At 49.1% G+C, this 15,988-nt stretch overlaps 1 long non-coding RNA gene across 1 annotated transcript in view; it reads left to right on the plus strand.

Annotated features, from left to right (window-relative positions):
* Positions 1-15,988, plus strand: part of LOC122438686 — a 96,321-nt gene that overhangs the window by 60,605 nt on the left and 19,728 nt on the right. The window lies entirely within an intron of this gene.

The raw sequence follows: 15,988 nt of genomic DNA on the forward strand, positions 1-15,988 counted from the left end.
CTTGGAGAGGTGGAGCTTAATTTTCCTCCTTCTGCCTGGGGCTGAGCCTGATGTCTTGCTTGTGACGAACAGCATACGGTGAAGTGATTATGTGTGACAGCAGCTAGGTCACAGGAGGCACTGGGGCTTCTCACTCGCTCTCTTTTCTCGGATTGCCTGCTCCCTCTGAGGGAAGCAGGCTGCCGGTTTGTGAGCCGCTGTCTGGAAAGCTCCACGTGGCGAGGAACTGAGGCCTCCAGCCAACAGCCAGGGAGAAACGAAGGCGGGACATCAACTGTGTGACTGAGCCTGGAGGGGACCCTTCACTCCAGATCACTGTGGCCTCCGCCTGCAGCGGCAGAAACCTCCCCAGAGACAAACCCAGTCAGAACCCCCAGCTAAGCCCCTCCCTGATTCCTGACCCACAGAAAGGACGAGATAATTAACGCTGGTTGCTTTAAGCTGCAGAGTTTGGGGAGTAACTTGCTATGCAGCAAGAGAAAGCCAATAGAGGAACATGCTTGTCCTCTCTCTGCTGACGAGCCTCTGAATTAAACTCTTTCGTGGGTTTAATTTATTATATTTATTATATTAATTTATTATATTAATTTAAGATATTAGAAGGGAAAGCACCTTTGGGAGATGAAATAGTTCAGCCTGCTCTAGGCCTGTACTAAGACAGACAGTCATGTTTAACTTCACTGGGTGTTTGTGAGAATTAAGTGCAGAGGCAGGAGGAGTATGTCTAAGTGTTTGAATTGAGTGAGCGAGTGGTCAGTGAAAGCCATGCTCCCTACTCTGGGTGAGGATGCTGGGGCCCAAGAGATGAGGGGACCAGTCAGGGCCCCAGAGCTCAGCAGCTGAATCCTACAAGCAATTCCCAGGGCAACCCCTCAGTGTCCCCCCATCCTCCTACCCCTTTCCCCACTGCTTCTCCGCCTCTTCCTCATCCACCAAGTGGAGTGAAGGCATCAATGAGCCACGTAGATGATGTTTGAGGGGTGTGAGCAAGGCGTGTGGGAAGGCGTGGAGGGAGAAGTCTGTCCAGGGGCTGTGCTGTGTGATGACGTTGCACTTGGTCCCCAAAAGTCAAAGCAGTTGCTGGAAATTCTCAAGGCAGTTGTGATGGGCTGAAGCCTGAAGTTAAGGAAGGCGAGGCTGGCAGGCAGGATGGAACAGCGAGAGGAGGCTGGCAGTTAGGATGCTGATGGCGTGGGCAGCCCAGCTCCCGCCTGGCCGGCCCTGTGCCGGCACCCCAGCCCCTGGTACAGTCACCTTGCACACAGCAGGTGCCTAATAAATGTGTGCTGTCCTGGCTGTGAGTCACTCTGCTTCCCCGTCTCCAATGTGCCTCCTCTCTCAGGTCCCAGGTGCTAGTGCTCCCCCGTCTTCAAAACGCAGCTCAGATACACCCCCTCCACGTGTGGTATTGGCACGGCTTTCTCGGATCCACAGAAGAGTTCACCGTGGACTCGCTCTCCTTTCTCATCCATCTCCCCCTCCCAGGAGCACAGGAGCTCCGAGTTGTGAACAGACCCAGCTTGCCCATTTGGGTCTTATCTCCACTTCATGCTCTGATTTTTCCCTGTCCCCTGTAGGTCTTTGACCTTCACACTGGTGAGCACTTGGGTGAGGACTGCTTGGGGGGTGGTGACTGACAGAGGGGTGGGGCTTTGCTTCCTTGAAATGCTATCGTGTGTGTGTGTGTGTGTGTGTGTGTGTGTGTGTGTGTGTGTGTGCGCGCGTGCACACGTGTGTGTGGACTGAGTCATGTCTAACTCTCTGCAACCTCATGGACTGTAGCTTGCCAGGCTCCTCTGTCCATGGGATATCCTAGGCAAGACTACTGGAGTGGGCTGACATTTCTCCTCCAGGAGATCTTCCTGACTCAGAGATCAAACCCGTGTCTCTTGCATCTCCTGCATTGGCAGGTAGATTCTAGTGCCCCCTGGGGAGCCCAAATGCTATCATGTTAACATTGTAAAAAGCCTTTCCTGTCAAATGTCTGTGCGTGAAGTCAGGTGTTTGCAACTGTTTTAAAGGTAGGAGCCGTTGAGAATGCAGAGGGGTCAGGGGTGGGCAGCTGGTGCATTATCCTGGCTGGGAAGAGCAGTGTCTGAGGTGAGCCTGGGCCACGGATGGCTCTGGCCATGCACAGCCCAGCTGATGTCCCACACAATGGCATTCTTCTCTGCCTGAAGATTTCATTCTGGACTCTTGGTGGCCCAGTCCCTCCTCAGTAGGCTTGCATCTTACATGTACTGAGTCATCAGATAACGTAAAAGTCTCAGATTCAAAACTGTCTTTGAAAAATCTGTGGTGTTGCTGTGAAACTATTATGTGTGTAAAATCCTGGGCCAAATTATGTGGCCTGTAATGACCAACGTATAAAATAGAGAGATGAGTGCAAATCCAGTATCACAGTGTTTAACAGAGAACCTCTGCCAAGGGAATGATTTTTCAACACAGCAGTCACGCTCTTAGGGGGACCAACTATCCAGCTTGCCAAGAACTGTCCTGGTTCTCGTGCCATCAGTTCTGTGTCTCAGGAAACCCCCAGATCCCTGGCAAGCAGTTGGTCACCCCCCACGTCAGCACTGAGAGCCACTCACATTGGAAGAGGCCTCATGGGCACCAGGGCCGATGGTGGGCTTTGCGTGTCCCGGTGGCCTGTAACTCCTCCTCTTTCTCTCTGCATCCTCCCACCCACAGTGCATGTAACTGGATTTGTACCACCCATAGAAAATGCCCTCAGCCTCTTGGTGTACTACAAAAGCAGCAAAAAGACAGGAGTTGGCATTGCTGAGTCCTTGGCATCACTCATATAGCAGAAAGTCAATGTGTGTGTGTGTGTGTGTGAGTGTGTAGGGGCAGAGTGTGGTAAAGCAAGAAGCAGCTACTGACAGGTGTCACAGATTCCCTGGCCTACATGGTTCATTCTCAACTGCAGATGGGTGAAGCTGACACTTCCTGGCTGGGCTTGCTCCTGCAGTCGGGATGTCTACGGGCAGCAATCGGCCAGTCCTGGGGACATGTGTCCCTGTCAGATCTGGGATGGGACAGGGAACAGGTGACTGAGAGCCGCTCCCTGTGTTTGGTTGGCACTTACGCCCTTAACTTGGCTTTGGTATCAGTGACTTCTCATCAAACCCACACCTCTTCCTCTGTGTTGGAGTTGCTTGGACAGAAGATCACTTGGAAAGGTTTATTCTCCCTTCTTCTCTATCTGGAATTGCTTAGAACCAACTGGTTGACAGCAAGAAGATTTTGACAGGGGAGCAACATCTAGTTTTGCTAAACAGCTTTTGTGGGGTGGGACCAAGCCACTACCATATCTGCAGAGGGGGGCGGAAGTGAATAAATCCATGCGTGTTCCTTCTCTGATCTCCCAACAGTTGAGGAAGGGCATTTAAGCAATGCGGAATCAGGAGTTTGCCAGGGGTCTAACAGTGGGTGAGATAGGACCAGTGCAGCAGCCAGAGGCAGGGACAGGGACAAGTGAGACCTGCAGCCCCGAGAGTGCCCACCACACTGCTAATGTTTTTCCCGGGAGAAAATAGGGGAGCCCAGAGTGTGCATGCTAGCCCCTCTTGTCCTCTTTCCCCTGAGAAACAGCTCTGGGAAAGTCCCTGGGGTCTTCATGCTCACACCAGTGGTATTATAGGCCTGGCCATCTAATTAGTGTGTATTTTGTTTTGGTCCGGTTTATATGTAATTAGGCGTTTTTATCATTGTCTTGAGAAATACAGGAGAAGCATCTAAAAGCCTTCTTCTGTATATGGATCTACAGAATCCAGGTGTGAAGGTGGTGGCGGGGCCTTCACGGAGGAAGGGAGACAGGCTGCAGGCACTGGCAGAGGAGCAGGGCTTCGTGATCGTGTTTGTTTCAGGGCAGAGGAGACGGTGAGGATTATTCTAGCTACATGCTGTGTGTTATCTTCGGGGCCAACTCGAGCTTCAGCTGTGGTTGGATGGCACTGCTCATACATATCCAAGTTTCCATATGCTGCTTCAACTCTTGAGATTCCCTTGGACAGCAAGGAGATCAAACCAGTCAATTCTAAAGGAAATCAACCCTGAATATTCACTGGAAGGACTGATGCTAAAGCTGAAGCTCCAATACTTTGGCCACCTGATGTGAAGAGCTGACTCATGGGAGAAGACCCTGATGCTGGGAAAGATCGAAAGCAGGAGGAGAAGGGGATGACACAGGATGAGATGGTTGGATGGCATCATCGAATCAATGGACATGAATTTGAACAAACTCTGGGAGATAGTGAAGGATAGGAAAGCCTGGCGTGTTGCAGTCCATGGGGTTTCAGAGTTGGACACGACTTAGCAACTGACCAGCAACAACTCCATCGCACCATGTCCCAGAAAAACTGCCCACAGGGCTCCACAGACCTGGAAACTCCCTGGGAGCGTCTCATCTTGGCACCTAACATGGATTCTAATTAGATGTGTGTTTGTCAGTTTACTTGCTGAATGCTCTCTGCTTTCTACGCTGAAGTCCAGTGAGAGAAGGACTATAGCAGTTTGACTCAGCATTGTAACTCCAGGACCTAACACAATGCCTAGCTTAATGTATGTGTATTGCAAATATTTACTGAATAAATAATTGTTCTTTCCCATGAGGTTCTTTCAGGAAGCTGGCGGAGCTTGCCAAATGCTTATGCCCACGTGTGAGTGAATATTAAACAGAAGACACAAGAATACCTATTTCACTTTTGGAGAGTGTGGATTATATTCGGTGATTTTTATTCAGTCCCTCTTGATCTCCGTTAATGAGCTTAGTCTATGAGGTAGAAGAGTCTGGAAGTTTGCCTTTCTGCACTGTGCATAGTTGTGTCCGACTCTCTGTGACCCCTTAGACCATAGCCTGCCAGGCTCCTCTGTCCATGGGCATTCTCCAGGCCAGAATACTGGAGTGGGTTGCCATTCCCTTCTCCAGGGGATCTTCCCAACCCAGGGATCGAACTCAGGTCTCCGGCATTGCAGGTGGATTCTTTCCTGTCTGAGTCATCAGAGAAGCCCGTTTGCCTTTCAGTCCTTTTAAATGAGCTGCAGCTGGAGGTGGTTCTGGGGACAGGGGAGGGGAACTCACTGTGGGGGGAGGGGGTGGTTTGGCCAGCTGAGAACAGGTTGGCTCTGACAAGATCCTTTCGGGCTCATTAAAGATCGGTTGCTTCCAGGCCCTGTGGCATCCCCTCTGAAGGAGAAGAGTGGCAGACTGACTAATACCTGGGAATTCAGAAAGTGAAGTGAAACTGATTCAGTCGTGTCTGACTCTTTGCGACCCCATGGACTTTTTCAGTTGATGGAATTCTCCAGGCCAGAATACTGGAGTGGGTAGCTGTTCCCTTCATCCAGGGGATCTTCCCAACCCAGGGATCAAGCCCAGGTCTCCTGCATTGCAGGCAGATTCTTTACCAGCTGAGCTACCAAGCCTCTGAATTAGGCAGCTGAGCAGAGGCTCTGCATTGAAGGGGAAGGAGCGAGGCGGGAGAAGTCACACCTGTGCCTTCCCCGTGCCAGTTAACTTCTGCCAGGTGGGAGACAGGAGCCATCTCACTGACCGCCTCAGCTCCCAGCCACAAATAGACCTCGGTCATCAGCCACTCTCACAGGCCCTGCTGTGGGCACCTTGCCCTCTGAAGGGCTCTCTCTCAGCCTCACTGGCCGCCTGGCATCACAGCTCACTGTTTCTAGGCAGGCTGTGTGAGGAACGGGATCTCACACCCTCTGCGGTGGCTGCTGAAGGCCTGTCTAGCAGTGGAATAAGTTGAAATTGGAGGCCCTTAAGCCCACACTCCCTTAAATAGAAAACAGGCAAATCACCCATGGAAAATAGCCCTTCTCCTGCTCTAATGTAAGGCTTCCTGGGGATCGCGATGTCTGTGCTGACAAGCAATTCACCAAATTGATGCTTTTCCAGCATGGCTTTGTCTTTGTGCTGAAACAGTGTCAAACTGTACATTTTAGTAACAAGGCCCTGACATGGCTTCTGAGCCCTCTGTAGGGATGGATGATTAGACAAAAGCATGATTTGGAACTTTTCTCAGTGGGGGAGGTTGTGGTACTTATGGCAGGATTAGGTACTTATGGAGGGTCTGTGGTTTATATTGATATCAGAAGAATTGGATCAGGATGAACCAAGCTCAGGGGAGATATGAAAAGCAAGGAGGAAAAGGAACCGGCGGTTTTGAGGCCTTGAGGGTGCAGACATTGTCCGAGCATGACAAAATGAATGACTTCATTTTGTCTGTGATTGTCCTTGATCCTTTTGGGAGCCTGGCCTCCATCTACCTGGCGTGGGAGCAGGAGGCAGAATCTGGCCAGAAAAGGAGCTTTAGGATGTTTAGAGTGTCAGTTCAGTTGGGGAAGCAACAGGCTCAGCTCTGAGATGACTCCAGAAGTCAGAACTCAGAGTGCCAACTTGGCCACAAGGCTCACCAGTTACACAGGCTCCTCCGGGCTTGTGGTCATGGGCTCTGCAACTGGGCTGCAGCTTGGTGGGGAGGAGAAACACCCAGGATTTCTCTTCCTCCTTCAGAACAGAGGTCCTCAAACTAGCTGGCACCAGCACCCCGAGTTTCTGATCTGGGGGTGGGGCTGAGAATTTGCTTTTCTAACCAGCTCCCAGGTGATGCTGCTGCTGGTAGTCCAGGGACCACACTCTGAAACTCTGCTCTGGAGAACCTGCGTGACGGAGGCCCAGCTCAACCCTTGCAATGGGCCGGGTTTTCTGGGGGAGGGGCTGCTCCCCACCAGAGTTCGGTGGTGAAGTCCTTCAGGCGTCCCTGCCCGCCATGCCCCCCTCCACTGTCCCTCCTACTGAACAGGCTGCCGAGTGCAGGGACAATAGCGGATACTCTTCTCCTTCTGGTGTTTTATAATTCAGTCCTCTCAGCACTTTGCAAAGCCTTTTTTTTTCTCTTTTATTAAAATAAAAAGGATTCTGGTATCCTTGAAGACAGATGCCCTTTTAGTTTTGCTTTGGGGTTGGGGGGTGGCTTTGAGCTGCCTATGAAGCAAACATCTTAGGAGCCTGGTCTCTTACGTGTCTGGCAGGGGAGCCAGTGAACAGTCACTCTGCTCCCAAAGGCCAGGACCCCAGTGTCAGGAGCCCTGGGCCACCTGACCGCTCCTGTCCTGAAACCTAATGTTCTGCATCAGCACGCCGGGAGAGGCTAATGAAGGTCAGCATCAGGCTCAGGGAGGCTCTCGGCAGATGTTTACTTCATAGATAGATGGAGTGAGGGAGGCAGTGGGAGGCTGGGGGTGTGTGTGTGTGAGTGTGTTGGGGAGTGATCTTTTCTCATGTCTGGAAGGAAACTCTTTTCTATAATAAGAGACTTATTTCCAAGTCCTAGTTTCACAAACTGACGCTACTGGCCAGAGGGGTGAAGGTCATTCTTAAGAGTAGGGGTTCCCCACTTACAAGTCTCCTTTATAAACAGGGCTTAATGAAAGCCCCAGCCTGGAAGGGACGGGACCCCTTGAATGTTTAGCCCCAGGTCTGGCGCGAGGCCAGTGCATCATACTTTGTGGCTGCTCTTCCTGCGAATTTAAGGCTCTACACAGGCTTCTTCCGTTGGAGAGTCAGATGTGCTCGGAAACGGGGTCTTCTTCTCATTTCTGAGCAGGGTCGAGGCCAACATGGTGGGAGCAGCTTTGGATTATTCACTGGAACGAGAGCAGCCGCAACAGGCTGCTAAGACTCCCAAGTGAGGCCTGACTCTGAAGTCTCCATGCAAGTCACTGCAGGTCCCTCTAGAAAAGCCAGGCCCCGCCCTCACAGAGCCTGGGGATGCCTGGGAACCTGAAGCCACGCCCACTCATCCCCTCCCCCTCCGGCCTCATCTCCGGCTTCGGGATGCTCTCAGGGCCAGTGCCCAGTGCTCTGTTGTTTTGCTGGTGGCAGGTGGCAGAAAGGACCACGTGGGCTTGTGATGGACCATCTCTAGCCACTACCCGCATCCTCCTCTCCGCACGCAAGGAAGAACTGAGGGGCCCTGGCGACCCCAGGGGCGGGGGCGTGCTGCGGTCCTGATATGACGTTTGACAACTTTCCGCTCTAGGTATTCCGTGTCTCAGGTGGCCGCTTCTCAGGCCACAGCTCTGCACTCTGGATCCTTCTCTCGGATTCCATGTCAGTGAGCTTCATTTCAAAATGGGCCCTCTTTTATCTCAGTCCTTCAGGTCCTGTTGTGCGTCTATTCATTCATTCATCCATTCAGCAGTAACTACGGAGTGCTTCCTCTGCTGATCAAACCTATGTCGTGAATGAAGCTGGACCTGAGTCGTGGGCCCACCAGGCACATAGTTGGCGATGACAGAGTGGGTTTCTGGCTCCCACTGTGCCACGTGCCTCATACCCAGAGGGCAGTGGCCTGGGGGTTTGGCCTGGCTGCCTCCAGTGTGGAGAGGTATATGGCAAGGCAGTAGCTGGCCCCCCACCAAAGGGAGGGAACTGACCATGACCATTTCTGTTGAGATGGAAATGCTGTTCCACACTTAAGCCCATGGTGAGCACTCACGATCCCTGGCTTCTCTCTGGGTATCACATGTTTGGGAGAGATTTTGCTCCTCTGAAAAGAAAAATGACCTTAATCATCTTCTGTGCAGGGACATGGTAACACCAGCCCTGGGAGTGAGTCTCCCAGCTGACACGTGGATGGGTGTGAAGGAGGATTGGAGCCTTGGAGAACCAATGCTCCCATCTTTACTGCCCCTGGCTTTGTCCAAGGTTGACCAGATGTCCAGCCATAGGAAGTCAGCAAGCACTTTCTTTAGTCTTCTTTCCAAAGGGTCAGTAGGGACGTTTGAGGACCTCCTGGGGGTGTGGGAGGCACCATCAAACCTAAGGCCTCAGATATTTTGATCCAGGGCTGAGACTCCCCACTCCCTACAATCCCACACTGCTGAGAATCACTTTGAATAGTGCTGTTCCTCACAGGGACGTGATGTGCTTGTGAATGACTCAGGGGCAGAAGAAAGGGCGAGAAAAACATTGTCTGCTGGCTTTCATTCATTCACACATTCATTTGTCTCCTATTGAGCCCCTGCTGGGTGTCTGGCTCTCTTGGGCACTGGAATATTGACAGGAAGACTAGGCTAAAAGGATGCACCTGCCGGCATCCTTGGGAAGCTTGCCATCAACGGGAGCTTGTGAGAATCTGATCAAAGGGCAAAGGGGACAACGACCCCTCTGTTAACTTTGGAAGTTGTCACTGTCTCTCTGGGGACCCAACTCCACATAAGGTGCCTGAAGTCAGGACTGTTCACGGTGCCTCCATCAGAGGTGCTTCACTCAGCTGACCAGAGATAGGTGCTCAGAAACCTGGGTCGTGAGTTTAATTTTCAGAGATTAACAGGTGACTGATTAGAAAACCATTCAGAGGCAGGTATCTTGCAGATTATGTCCTTGGTTCTGGGCTCAGGTAACCCTGGTGGCTCAGCTGATAAAGAATTTCCTGCAATGCAGCAGACCCAGCTTCCATCCCTGGGTGGGGAAGATTCCCTGGAGAAGGGAATGGCAATCCACTCCAGTATTCTTGCCTGGAAAATTGTACAGACAGAGGTGCCTGCTGGGCTACAGTCCATGGGGTTGCAAAGAGTCGGACATGACTGAATGACTATCACTTTTGCTTTTGAACCCTACACACTCTGAGAAAATAAACAACTCAGGTGCAAGTTATAGAGGTGAACTGAAGGTCAGAGTGAGGTATATCTAGGAAAGTTAGCAAATGCAAAGAGGCTTCCACAAATGGTGTTGGTATTGATAACCCCTCAGAGTCTAGGGTCTACCTCCAGCCTTATGTGCTCAAAGCATGGATCAAGAGCAGATCTGTTGCTTAGGAAAGATTTACTCTAGCCAAATCTACAGGCTTGTGAATCAACTCAGAATGCCATTTTCTTGATTTATATGAAAAACACAACTGTCATCCAAGTAAAACACATGGCTAATGGCCTGTATCTGTCTCTTTCTATAGAACAATCTTTAAGGCAGTTGTCAACAGTAGATCGTTTGGTGAGTTTGAAATCAGAACAAAGGGACCTGGTTAGATGGCTTTGCTATTTAATAACATTAAATTGTGAGAACTTGGTCAATCACAATTATATGTAAAATATATGGTCACTGGCTCTGATGGACTTGAAATGGGCAGTGCATCACTCCTGAACACACCTTGGGTAGGGGTTGCCAACTCCATTTATGATGGCCTATTCTTGCTTCATCTATGTTATGGCTTTCAGTCCTGTCTTATAGGTTTGGAAGTCATTTTATTTCTTTCAAGAGACTTTGTCTCTCTCCACTATGGTTCTTAGAACTTATGGTTTAACTTATAATGACAACCTTATATCCTTTTGAACATTTTATCCACAGTTCAGTTCAGTTAGGTCGCTCAGTTGTGTCCAACTCTTTGCGGCCCTATGGACTGTAGCACACAAGGCTTTCCTGTCCATCACCAATTCCTGGAGCTTGCTCAAACTTATGCCCATTGAGCTGGTGATGCCATCCAACCATCTTCTCCTCTGTTGTCCCCTTCTCCTCCTGCCTTCAATCTTTCTCAGCATCAGGTCTTTTCTAATGAGTCACTTCTTTGCATCAGGTGGCCAAAGTACTGGAGTTTCAGCTTCAGCTTCAGTCCTTCCAATGAATATTCTGGACTGATTTCCTTTAGGATGGACTGGTTGGATCTCCTTGCAGTCTAAGGGACTCTCAAGAGTCTTCTCCAACACCACAGTTCAAAAGTATCAATTCTTTGGTGCTTAGCTTTTCTTTTGTCCACAAGTACTCCCAAACAAGGAAAAATTATGGGCCATCCTCAGGCACAAAGACCAGCCCATTGATCACTGATGTTAGATTGGCCCAGACGTGGGTCAGAAATTCTTCTTTCTCTTGTACATGGTAGAATTTTTTCAGTAAAGTAAAGAAGTCTGACTTATCCTAATGCATTTTAAAATAATGTTTTATATTACTATGTCACCAGAGATATTTCTCTTGGGATGCTGAATGAAATGAAGTTACTGTTCTTTGTTGTTTGTAAACTAGGAAAATTCTTGGATAGTGCTCTTGGAAGGGAAGGGCTTTCCTGGTGAGTCAGATGGTAAAGAATCTACCTGTAATGCAGGAGACCTGGCTTTGATCCCTGGGTTGGGAAGATCCCCCGGAGGAGGGCATGGCAACCCACTCTAGTGTTCTTGCCTGGAGAATCCCATGGACAGAGGAGCCTGGCAGGCTATAGTCCATGGAGTCAGAAAGAGTTGGACACAACTGAGTGACTAAGCTGCAGAGCTTGAAAGGGGAAAGGTGGTGTGAAACTGAAAGTGAAAGGCATTCAGTCGTATCCGACTCTTTGCAACCCCATGGACTATACAGTCCATGGAATTCTCCAGGCAAGAATACTGGAGTGAGTAGCTTATCCCTTCTCCAGGGGATCTTCCCAACCCAGGAATTGAACCAGGGTCTCCTGCATAGCAGGTGGATTCTTTACCAACTGAGCTATCAGGGAAGATAGCTGATTTCTCTGAGTAACTGGAATAGAAATGCACAGACATCTATTAGCATGGGGGAATATTAAGAATTTGCAGGAATTAGCTGATGAAGCTACTTGCAAGCCCTGTGATAGAATCTAAACTTTACCTTGAGTGCAATGGGAGGCCATTTGTAGGTTTACAGGGAAGGGTGTAGCATTATCTGATTGGTTTCCTTCAATTAGCACATGGAGAACAGGTTGGAGAGAATGGAAGCAAGACCAGAGGGAAGGAGCCTTGCTAAGAGATCTGCTATCACCTGGGCTGGGTGATTCTCCATCTCGAGAAACTAAAGAGGCACCTGGCTTTGCCCTGACCGCAGCTGGAACCAGTGACCTCAGACTCTCTGGGAGTGGAGCTCCCAGGGTGCAGCCAAGATTGGGAACCACTGATCTGGGAGCTACAAAATGGCAGCCTGGATCAGAAAGGTAGCAGTGAGGCTGAAGAAGAGGGAGGTTAGGAGGCAGGATGAACTGCATTTCTGGGCGGGGAGAAGAGAAGAAGCCTTCCTCCTTGGTTACTGCTTTGGCCCTCCGAGTAGGTGGTGTAATTCATTCATTCACAGAGAGGACTTTAACAGGAGGATTAGCTCCAACCTGCAGGAGAGAGGTAAGCACTTTCTCCCAAGAGTTGCCTCTTGTTCAAGGCAGCTTTGCTCTTGCGTCTTGTGTCTGCTTTCCGGGTTTCTGCCCCCACCGCCCCATCCTCTGGCGCCACTACCTCTTCTGCCTCTTGACTACATCCTCTGGCTTCTGACTCCTGCTTCCGTCATCTCCCCAAATCTCCCCAAACCTTGGTTAACTCTCCCATCCTGCCTGCCATGTTAAACCCACAGTTCACTGGTGGCCATGGACGTGAAAAACAAAAGGAGAGAACCTCAGCTGCTGTGATCTCTTGAGGTAGAGGCATGGGGTCTCCCTTTCCCACAAGGACCATTCAGTGACTCAGTCTGCCCAGAATGGAAGCTCCACCCTTGTTATTTGTAGGCTTAAATGGAACAAGGCTGGAAAGAAAGTGAAAGTGAAAGTTGCTCAGTCATGTCTGACTCTTTGTGACTCCACGGTCCATGAAATTCTCCAGGCCAGAATACTGGAGTGGGTAGCTGTTCCCTTCTCCAGGTGATCTTCCCAACCAAGGGATCAAACCCAGGTGTCCCTCATTGCAGGTGGGTTCTTTACTAGCTGAGCCGACCAGGGAAGCCCAAGGCTGGATAGGCTATTAAATACACTTCATGAAAGAAGGAACGTGCTGACTTTCTAACTAAGGTGTGGAGGGATGCTCAAGACCCCAGCCCCAGTGATGGAAGGCAGACTGGGGGCTCCTTCCTGGCCTCAGACCTACTCTGACTGGAGCCCTAATGCTGTGACCTGGGCCCTCCCTAGGCTGCCCGGATGTAATTTTTCTCAAGCCTGCTTTAATCTCCAATGAGCGGGAAGCCTGACTGGTGCACTGTGTTTGTTCTTACCTTTTAGGCAGGACCTGAGTTCCTGCCTAGGGATTCTCTTTGGTCCAGTAAGTTATTTCAGTTAAGTCCAAGTGTTCTGGAGAGGAAATTAGCTTGTACTTATGGAGCTTCTAGCACATACTTAGCACTGATACCTGGGCTTTTTCTACCTGGGGCGATGACGGGTGTGTCTTGGCTAGGGTAGCTCACTTGGTCTAAACGGAATCGAGCGGCAGAGGCTGCAATTCCTGTGGATGACCACACGAGGGCGTCCCTGGAGGAGTGCTGACTGGCTGCCAGGCAGCCACCAACTCGGGGTCAGAAGGGCACTGAGTCTATGGAGCCCGCTCCTGCTTTGGCCACCGGGACCTGCAGGAATGAGGCAGGAGTGCAGAAACCATGCTGGGATAGCTGGTGGGCTGGTGGGTGCCAGGTGGCCCTGACAGCACACAACCAGGGTTCCAGGGACCCAGGGCAGGTGGTGGTGTGGGAGGGTCTAGAAAGCTTCACGCAGTGGTTCTTTACCAAAGGGTGACATCCAAACTTTCCTTCCCTTTCTGCAGCCCAGCTGTTTCCCAACAGATTTCTCCAAACCGCACCAGGCATGTAGTAGGGAACTTCCGTCATTCCTGTACCCATATCCTTGGAGTTTCCCTACTTATGGAAAATACAAGGACGAGGTACCGACCAGTGTCTCCGATTGACATGGCTGGGGAAGAAAATGTTTTTAACCAACTAACCTTAATCTAATTAGATCCCAAATCATCACAACCATCCATGATATTGATCTTAAGGGGACGAGGCCACATGGAACGCATACATGATCCGAGTCCCCAAAGCCTGACATTTGTTTCCCTTTCTGGTTTCCGACCCTGCCACAGCAGCTCTTCTCCCATCTGCCCTCAACCAGCTTGCTGGGGGGCTCCGCGGACCAGTGATACCTGTGTTGGGAAGAGCTGCAGGAATTGTTCCAGCCAGATGCTCCTCGAGCTTGGAGCTCCACCCACTTCCAATCTAGGCTGATGTAATAGAGCCCTAATTCATCGTCTTTTCAGCTGTGGAATGGTAGTGATGCTGTCAGGCAATGGGCTGGCACAAAGATGAGCAATAGGGCTGCGATCATCACGTGTCTGCTCATTCCTGTCTTCACCAACATCAATGAGAGCCAGTGCTGTTGTCCCAGCACCAAACCGATAATATTAAGGACACGGGGGTTTTATTATGGCCAGTGCTAATTAGTTTCAGTGGGAGAAAACCCTCCATCTTGTGGACACAGATGCACTTCTGATGTCATAGATGTTTCCTGGTCGGTCCCAAAGGAGATCAGGCCCCGCCTCAGTAGAGAGGGGGGCTGGTTGGCGGGACCTATCCTGATACCAGAAAAACGTCTTGGGGATTGTGTTCTTTAATGGTGATCATTTCTGCTAGTCTGGATGATATTGGGTTGGCCAAAAAAAGTGGTTTGGGTTTTTCTATGCCATCGTATGGAAAAACCCAAATGAAATTTTTGGTCAACCCATTTTTTTCTCAGCTGAGAGAGAATGTGGGCTCCTAGTTAGTAGAACAAAATACTTTGCCCCTGTTTATTCTGATCTCTTGCTTTTACTTTTTTTTTCCCCCCCTGATAGTTCAGGATTTGCAAACTGGAGACCAGAATGTTGCTCCTGATCTTCAGGAGAATTTTGTTTGGCTAGCACGTTTTTAAACTTGAATTTGAAGACCTGCAGGTGGCATGTGTCTCTGATTAGGTTTTTTGTTTGTTTGTTTTTTTTTTTTTGGCTTTTTAAATTATTTTTTATTGGAGTATAGTTGAATTACAATGTTGTATTAGTTTCCACTGTACAGCAAAGTCAATCAGTTATACATATATCTACTCTTCACATCCTTGTTTTGACTCTTCCTCTTTGCCTATTTCTTTTCCCTATTCTTTCGTCATTTCCATTCCAAGCTCTAGAGCTATTAATACATTCCCTAACAATTATACCTAAGCCTTAGTCTCAGGCTTTGCTTTTTTAACCCCAAGGTGGCTTCTGATTTTATTTTCAGTCTGAAAATCTCAGTTTTTACATTGGAGTATTTAATTCATTTATACTCAATGGAATTACTATTATATTTGGATTTGTATCGATTTAATATTTGTACCACCTGATTTGGTGGGTATTTATTGAAAGATTTTATTTTTTATTTTTTTATTTTTATTTTTTTTTTAATTTTTTATTAGTTGGAGGCTAATTACTTCACAACATTTCAGTGGGTTTTGTCATACATTGATATGAATCAGCCATAGATTTACACGTATTCCCCATCCCGATCCCCCCTCCCACCTCCCTCTCCACCCGATTCCTCTGTGTCTTCCCAGTGCACCAGGCCCGAGCACTTGTCTCATGCATCCCACCTGGGCTGGGGATCTGTTTCACCATAGATAGTATACATGCTGTTCTTTTGAAATATCCCACCCTCACATTCTCCCACAGAGTTCAATAGTCTGTTCTGTATTTCTGTGTCTCTTTTTCTGTTTTGCATATAGGGTTATCGTTACCATCTTTCTAAATTCCATATATATGCGTTAGTATGCTGTAATGTTCTTTATCTTTCTGGCTTACTTCACTCTGTATAAGGGGCTCCAGTTTCATCCATCTCATTAGGACTGGTTCAAATGAATTCTTTTTAATGGCTGAGTAATATTCCATGGTGTATATGTACCACAGCTTCCTTATCCATTCATCTGCTGATGGGCATCTAGGTTGCTTCCATGTCCTGGCTATTATAAACAGTGCTGCAATGAACATTGGGGTGCACGTGTCTCTTTCAGATCTGGTTTCCTCAGTGTGTATGCCCAGAAGTGGGACTATAAAACTCCTAGAGGAGAACATAGGCAAAACACTCTCCGACATAAATCACAGCAAGATCCTCTATGACCCACCTCCCAGAATATTGGAAATAAAAGCAAAAATAAACAAATGGGACCTAATGAAACTTAAAAGCTTTTGCACTACAAAGGAAACTATAAGTAAGGTGAAAAGACAG

The sequence above is a fragment of the Cervus canadensis genome, chromosome 3 (assembly GCF_019320065.1).
Source record: "Cervus canadensis isolate Bull #8, Minnesota chromosome 3, ASM1932006v1, whole genome shotgun sequence".
Taxonomy (NCBI): domain Eukaryota; kingdom Metazoa; phylum Chordata; class Mammalia; order Artiodactyla; family Cervidae; genus Cervus; species Cervus canadensis.